The sequence below is a fragment of the Etheostoma spectabile genome, chromosome 8, assembly GCF_008692095.1.
Source record: "Etheostoma spectabile isolate EspeVRDwgs_2016 chromosome 8, UIUC_Espe_1.0, whole genome shotgun sequence".
NCBI classification, from domain to species: Eukaryota; Metazoa; Chordata; class Actinopteri; order Perciformes; family Percidae; genus Etheostoma; species Etheostoma spectabile.
The window spans coordinates 24,708,775-24,715,945 of NC_045740.1; the positions used below are offsets into that span (position 1 = coordinate 24,708,775).

A 7,171-nucleotide genomic window follows, 5' to 3' on the forward strand; every position below is an offset into this window, starting at 1 on the left:
AAACTGCCACTAGGTCCTGACAGTAGAATATGAGACAGATAATCTGTGAAAAAATCAAGCTCCTGGGGCTCCTCTCTGTGCTCCACTGCCACTTGCAGAAACACACGCCGGGCAGAAAAAGCCAATCAGAGCCAGGAGGAACGTCTTAGCAGTGTCAATCACTTGTGTACGCGCTGCTTATACCCCTCCCCCGCACAGCGTGGTAACACCGTTCAAGCTCAAGATTGCTAGTGCACTGCAGCTGTGCTATCGCGGAGAAACAACTTTCAGGAAAACTGCCAATTTCTCGGGTGACAACTGCTCAGAAAACAAAGAGGGCAAACAGAAGAAGACCGATGACGAAAAGCGAACTAAAAAGAAAAGATAAACCGAGCCGAATAAACGAGGGTCAACATCGAAGCGGCTTTTCAGAGGGGAAGGAGTACGCCCTGAAAAGGATTCAACACGGATCTGAGCTAGCGTTAGCCACATTTCTGCCTGACATGTAAGTATCCCTGCTTGATTTGTTTCATTTTTAAGAAAACTACACAACAGAGATCAATGGTTACAGTACACTTTCAGTACACTGGTGATCGGCAAATCTCATTTAACTCTGTAGCTTGTGGCTAAGTCTAACAGTGTAGCTTGTTAGCTTTGTGGCACGGCAGGAATGTTGTAGCAGGTGAGATTAACTTTACTGCTAACTCCTCCCCAGTATAAGCAATAGTTGTCGATGCCTACATTAGTAAGCCAAAAATGTTTTTTTGTCGATCACAATAAATGTAGCTATCGTTAAACTACTTTAATTGTGCGCTGTCCCATCAGCGTTGGCAAGGCACTTCTCCTTTGATTATTTTTTTAAAAAACGTTTTCTTCCTCCTCAGGGTGTAATTTGTAAATCAAATGTCTGACACAATTCTTTATGCTCCTTCAAAAGGTCAGACATGGCCCAGACACAGGCACGTGAAGGAATCGTCTTTCAGTCCAAATCAAAAGTGTCAGTATTTCCTTGTGCAGGAGGTACCTGCAAAAAGCTGATTTATTTACCATATGCAAAATAAAACCTACATATTTCTAAGATGTTGTTATTCCTTGGCTATTGAGCTTCCTCCATGATTATCATTCCTACTGAAAGTTTAGATCCAAAAGGTAATTTAGTTTGTTACTGGTAAGTGCTACTTTTGTTCTCACAAATGAGCAAACATAAAATCAAATTTTTAAACCTTTTTATTGAAAAAAAAATTACAAAACTTAATAGAAATACTTTTATAAGCAAATTTTTTACATAAGCTATACCCTCCTCAGAATAATCCTGTATTGTCCATGAGGATGGGAACATCGGTGGCCCGCTACTAGCACTGCGCGTTCACGGCAGGCCCTGCTGTGGGGGAGGAGCGTGGGGGGGGGCTGTAGCGCAGCAGAGAGAGAAGGGGGAGGGACCTGAAGTGTGCTGTTCAAATTTTAGGCTAAGGCTGAATCCATTCCTTCCCCTTACCCCTACCCCTTGGCCCTCCCCTACCTTTTGCGCGTTCACGCGGCACTAGTGCCGGTCATACGTATTACGAGCTGGGGTAGGGCATGGATCACGGCTGTATACCTACGGATCTAGTGTGGACGGACTCACTAGAAAACACACAGGCAGGTGTGGCTGCTGCATCAACCAGAGAGACACATGAATGTAGTACTTTCAGGTTTAAATAATGATTAAAAAGTTAAGACAGTCTTGTTTGTGGTCTATGCAGTCCTTGACATGTGTACCCGTTCCTAACTGAAACTTTTTCAAAATCAGTCTAGCTTGCAATGCTAACGCTAATCGCTAAAGCTAATGCTAACGTTGAACAGTCCCACATTTTCTGCCTTGAATGGACTGTATAGACGCATAGTTGTATAGCGTATATATATATACGGTCTAGAACATCGATACGTGCTAACATATACCGCCCGTCTCACACAGGAGGAAACAGGAGGACACAGCAGCTGATCCAGGTTGGGGCTGCAAACGAGCAGACTTCCTAATTCCTATGTTCATGTGTAACCATCATTATTGCATTGGTAGCCTACTATTATTGTAATAATATTAATTAATCCTGTTCATTGTTTCATGCACTTGTTATATTGTTGTTGGTTTTGATATGGGACACTGATGATATGTGGGGGGGGTTACTGGCCAAAAGGCTCCAGACTGGTCTGGAATATCAGAGCAGCTGTAGCTACAACAGTGTTAGTGTGGTGTGTTGTTTGTGGTCTTGTGTGTATTTTTTTAGTTTTACCATGGTGCTTTTATGTGTGGCGACATGTTAGTTATGGTTCTAATAGTGACAATGGTTCTACATATTTTATGTAACGTTTTTGCCTGTATGTTCAATTTATCACCAATAAAGACAGTTTTTGTCAACAAAATGTTTTTGGCATCATGACATTCAAACGGTGATAACTGAAACGATTTACAACACCCATGTATACGGGTGTATATGTATGTATAGTACCATGATGCATGTGTATAACACATTTGTATTGCAAACAGACCTAAGGACTACACAGTAAGTACTCTGCACTACCAAAGTGAACCATAAATAACTATAAAATATATAACACTGTTGTCCAAACCCACACAATCAACAGACTAGACGGCATCTTGGGGTTTGTGATCAATATGTATGGTGTGTCACCAAGTGGTGTCCCAATTCATAGGGGTATGTTTTCACCCTTACCCCTACCCCTTGGTTCAAGGGCCAAGGGGTAGGGGTAAGGCCAAGGGGTAGGGGTAAGGGGAAGGAAGGGGATTCAGCCTAGTTCCACGGTTTCTCAGAACTCCTACTGCAGCTTAAGGCCGGCTCTGTGAGCCACTATTGCCAGATTGTACGGTTACTAAGAGTGGTATAGTGGCACTCTGGCTCCCTGTGTAAAGCGTGGTTCTGGCAGTGTTCCATGTCCGCTTATTCTAAGCGACTTTGGGCTTGTTTTTTGTAAAGTCGCTTACAATATTGGTAGTCGCGGGTTTGCGTTTTTTGGGCTTGTCACTAAAGTGTAGTTGCTTATGGGCTGTAACAGCTCGTCCTTGCCGGCTCGCTCGATCCCGCCCCTTTCCCCCTAAAACACTATAGACAGCAGCGTATTTCCCACCCACTTCTGCTTCTAATTGGCTCTGACCCAGATGGAAACGAGTACCAGCCAATCAGGGCAGGCAGGGCAATCTGTGTTTTCTGGTTAGGAATGCGCGAGTAGCGACTAATGGTGAGTGGACTGTAGGAGAGTTTTTGGAGGAATAAATCCGGGATAATGTGGGAGAAATACGGAGAAATATAACAAAGACTGGGGAGAAAGAGAAAGGAGGAAAAGATGGATTCACCCGTCGTGGGAACAACTCAAAATCACTGTGAAAAAAAAAGTGATTTCAAATCCCATCAGTTTTCTAATGTTAACTAATGTTAAAGGTGGTTTAACTTAGTACTCCTGTGGTCATTGTCCTGAAGCTCAGGGGGAGAAAAATAAATATAACTTGCCTACCGTGTGTAAGTTTAACAATCTGTCACATGGATTGTAACACAGTTTATTATTTTTCTCTTCCAGGATCTTAGGGGGGCTACGTAGAAAAGTCGTATTTTGGGGTTGTTTCACAGGCCTGGTTGCGTATTTGTCTCGCAAGATCTGGCAACACTGGTTTTGGTGGTGTAGGTTCTGGGTTCTCTCCTTGTTGCAGCCTGCCTTGCTTACTCATGGCTCTGCTTCCTGTTTACTGCTGCCTGCTCCTTGTCACACATGCTCACACATTGCTGATTGCTAGGATTGGATTCAACCTCGATTGTTTGTTGGACTCTGGGAGAGTTCCTCACCACAGGTCATCATCACCAAGTCATGGGCACGCTCTGGAGAGGGATATCCTCGACGCACCCCCTCCTGTTTTCACCGGCACAATTGTTGTAATAGATTCACATATAACCACTTTATCTATCTGTCTCGTCATCTGCTTTGCGTCCAACCTCCAGTGCTGTTCCTAAAATATTGGGGTGAAAGTCTGTTGCAGTTTTCTTACACCAAAGGGAAGATTGGAAAATATTAATAATGCTGGGGAGGGTCTTGGTTTTTAAAAAAAAAAAAAAAAAAAGTATGCTGCATCCCTACTCCTGTTTATTTCCTACAGTACCTAACAACATGTAGAAATTCTTATGTATATATATTATATATATATATATATATATATATATATTATATTATATATATATGATTGTGTGAGCATAACATAGGTAGAAACTAAGTTTAAGTGCTTTAGTGTGTGGCTGGCTGCTCTCTCCAAATACTCACCAGTCCTGCTGAAACAGAGCAAAATTGTTTCCAAAAAATGTCCCTCTCTGCTGACTCCGTCACCAAACAGTCAACTCTATTTTGATGAATTTATGCACTTCACTGGAGAGCGTAAGTTCAAGTTTACACTCAAACTGGTTAAAAAAAACAGGCAGGTTGGGAAATTAGTACCAGCCAAAGGTGGGTACTTTTTCAAAGGGGCCTTGTAAACCAGCTATAGTGGCGGGTGGAGTGGTTTTCAGCGCTAGTCTGTGACATTGGTTTAAATGTGGCACAATATTACCGGTGTTGGGAGGCCCGCGCTGTGTCACGCAATACAACTGTTAGGGTGAAGTAAAGAAAAAAGAAGGTTAAAACGAGGGAATGGTTTGCCTACTAGAGTGGCGATGTCCCTAAATTGGCGTTGTTCAGACATACATTAAATGCCCTCTGTAAATACTCGTATACATGCTGCGGCTGGTGGCAGTACGTTACAACTTGACCTACCTTTCACTAAACTACGGTGCCGTAAAGTCTAGACTCAATCAGGTCTCCGTGATCTGGGAATGTTTGCCTTTAACGAGATGACAGTAATAACTAACATACCTCATTACTGACATTAAACTACATTCTCAACAATATTTGCACTGAATAACACATTCAAAAACAGAAACATAACTCTTGCAGACACATCATCAGACAACTTATTGATGCAAGCACCACAGTAGTAGCCCACAGTTAGTCCAATGAGGGGATAAAGGAGAGTGTGACGTGTTCCACGTTAACATCTTTCTCTCTTGCTCGAGGCAGCCGTTTTCAAGCCGCGGCGCACGAGAGACTCACAGCCTGATATGTTACTAGGCCAGGTAGCGGAGCTACTGTAGGGAGAGAGAGAGAGAGACTATCACTAAAAAAGGTTGCACGATGGGGGGGAGCACAGCGCAAAGCCTAGATGCAAGTGTCTCTGCTAGTTTAAGACCAATGCAGTGCAATTTCCTGTGCACTACGATAGCATGTGTCCAACGGGGGGGGATCATGATCCATCAGCACACACAGACTAGCCTACCTTACAGACGACCAGTCCATGCACTTTACTTACTGTTGAACCTACTCGTCTTCAGAAAATGAACAACAATTTGTTCGTTTAAAGGAACAAATTATCTTAAATGAGGCATAAAAAGACTACAAGTCATCAAGTCACATGTCAAGTGCAATGTCGCCAAAGGGGGACCCCAGGAGCAGAGGTGGCATAAAGGCTTTAATGTTTTTTTCACATCACTTTTTTTCTCTAAAATGTGTATTAATACAAAATAATGTACTGAAGCAATTCAAAATATGCCAGTGCATGTTCTATAAATTTGAATTCTGGAAAAAGTAGCTGGTAAAAAATAGAAGTGGCTGGTTAAATTGGGCATCCACCAGCCACGTGGCTAAAAAGTTAATTCCCACCCTGAATACAGGGCATGGTGAAGGAAGATAACAGTGGATACAAGGTAGTGGCTGCAAAAAAGGTCAGAAAAGATTTACTGGGGGGATTTCAGTATCCCTTGACATATAAAAGCAGCATGCACTGATGACTGAAGGGCCCCACCTTTTATACCGGAAGATGGCTGCCATATTTTCTCTCTCTGTTTGCTGTCTTTGACTTTTGCTCCACTTTTTTTCTACAGTGTATGTTTAACTTCTGGTTTTGATGGAAATCTTCATCGTAGGCTATGTACACACTTTATGAGTCATGGATATTAGGAGTTCAAGCCAGAGTGGGCTGGTCCTGCATACATCCGTCTTCTAATCGTAAGATTTTTTTTCCACTGTAAAAGTGGACATGCGCCATGCACACAAGTGTAAGTAGTGGGAGTAAGTGTGGAAGGAAAAATGACATCCACCACAGGGGCGCTATAAACTCAGAAGGGTTTTCGCCCTATAACTCCCACACCTTACCTTTCCTTTAGGCTTGAAATGTGTCAAATTTGGGATCAAACCGGCCAATATAGATAGCACTGTTTTTCAAAATTGCAATAAATGCGAAACCTACTTTTTCAAACTCCTCCTGTAAATCCATTTATATAAAATTCAAGATGGCCCCGACAAAACGTTATCAAAAGAATATTGCCAGGTTCCAAAATGCGCAAATTACGACAATGAACAATTTATTAGCTAGTGACCAACACAAACTTTAGCATTTCTCGGTCCATGGAATGCTGACACACCTAAATTTAAGTAATATAAGATAAAACAAGATTAGAGAAGATTAGAAAGATAAAATAAATAAGATTAGGTTGATAAATTAGATAAGATAAGATAAGCCTTAATTGTCGCCTATAGGAAAATTTGTCTCGAGCATTCAAGAAAACACACACGTACCAACACAGAACGTACACAGAATATAAATATATTCTTCCATCAATGCGTCAATGAACATTAATAACACAACCACATACCCCACACCTTTCCTCACATTCACAGAAGAACAGAAGAAAACTCACAACACTCCTCTTTGTATTGCACTTAATGTGATATGATTGCACATTTCCGTTTACTCGCTGTAGTCAATACTTTCTGTATTGCACAATGCCCAGTGCAAAATACCATATCCAATTTAACATATAATACAGTATATATATATATATATATATATTATACTGTATAGATATATATACAGTATGTATTGCACCATAACTATTATTGTACACTCATACCATAAGTTAAGTACCACACATTCTTATTAGTAGTGAAGTCAACAATAAGTACGTCACTGCAGCCAAATGTAACACAAAATTGTGCGCTGTCCCCATCATCGTTTGGCAAGGCAGACTTCTCCTTTTGATTATTTTTTAAACACGTTTTCTTCCTCCTCAGGGTGTAATTTGTAAATCAAATGTCTGACACAAATTCTTTATGCTCCTTCAAC

At 41.5% G+C, this 7,171-nt stretch overlaps 1 long non-coding RNA gene across 1 annotated transcript in view; it reads left to right on the forward strand.

The window, feature by feature from the left end:
* The window catches only part of LOC116694505 (uncharacterized), an 11,788-nt gene that overhangs the window by 93 nt on the left and 4,524 nt on the right, over positions 1-7,171 (forward strand). The window contains exon 2 of the long non-coding RNA XR_004333196.1: positions 199-202. This is a non-coding gene — a long non-coding RNA (uncharacterized LOC116694505). The remainder of the gene's footprint in view (positions 1-198; positions 203-7,171) is intronic.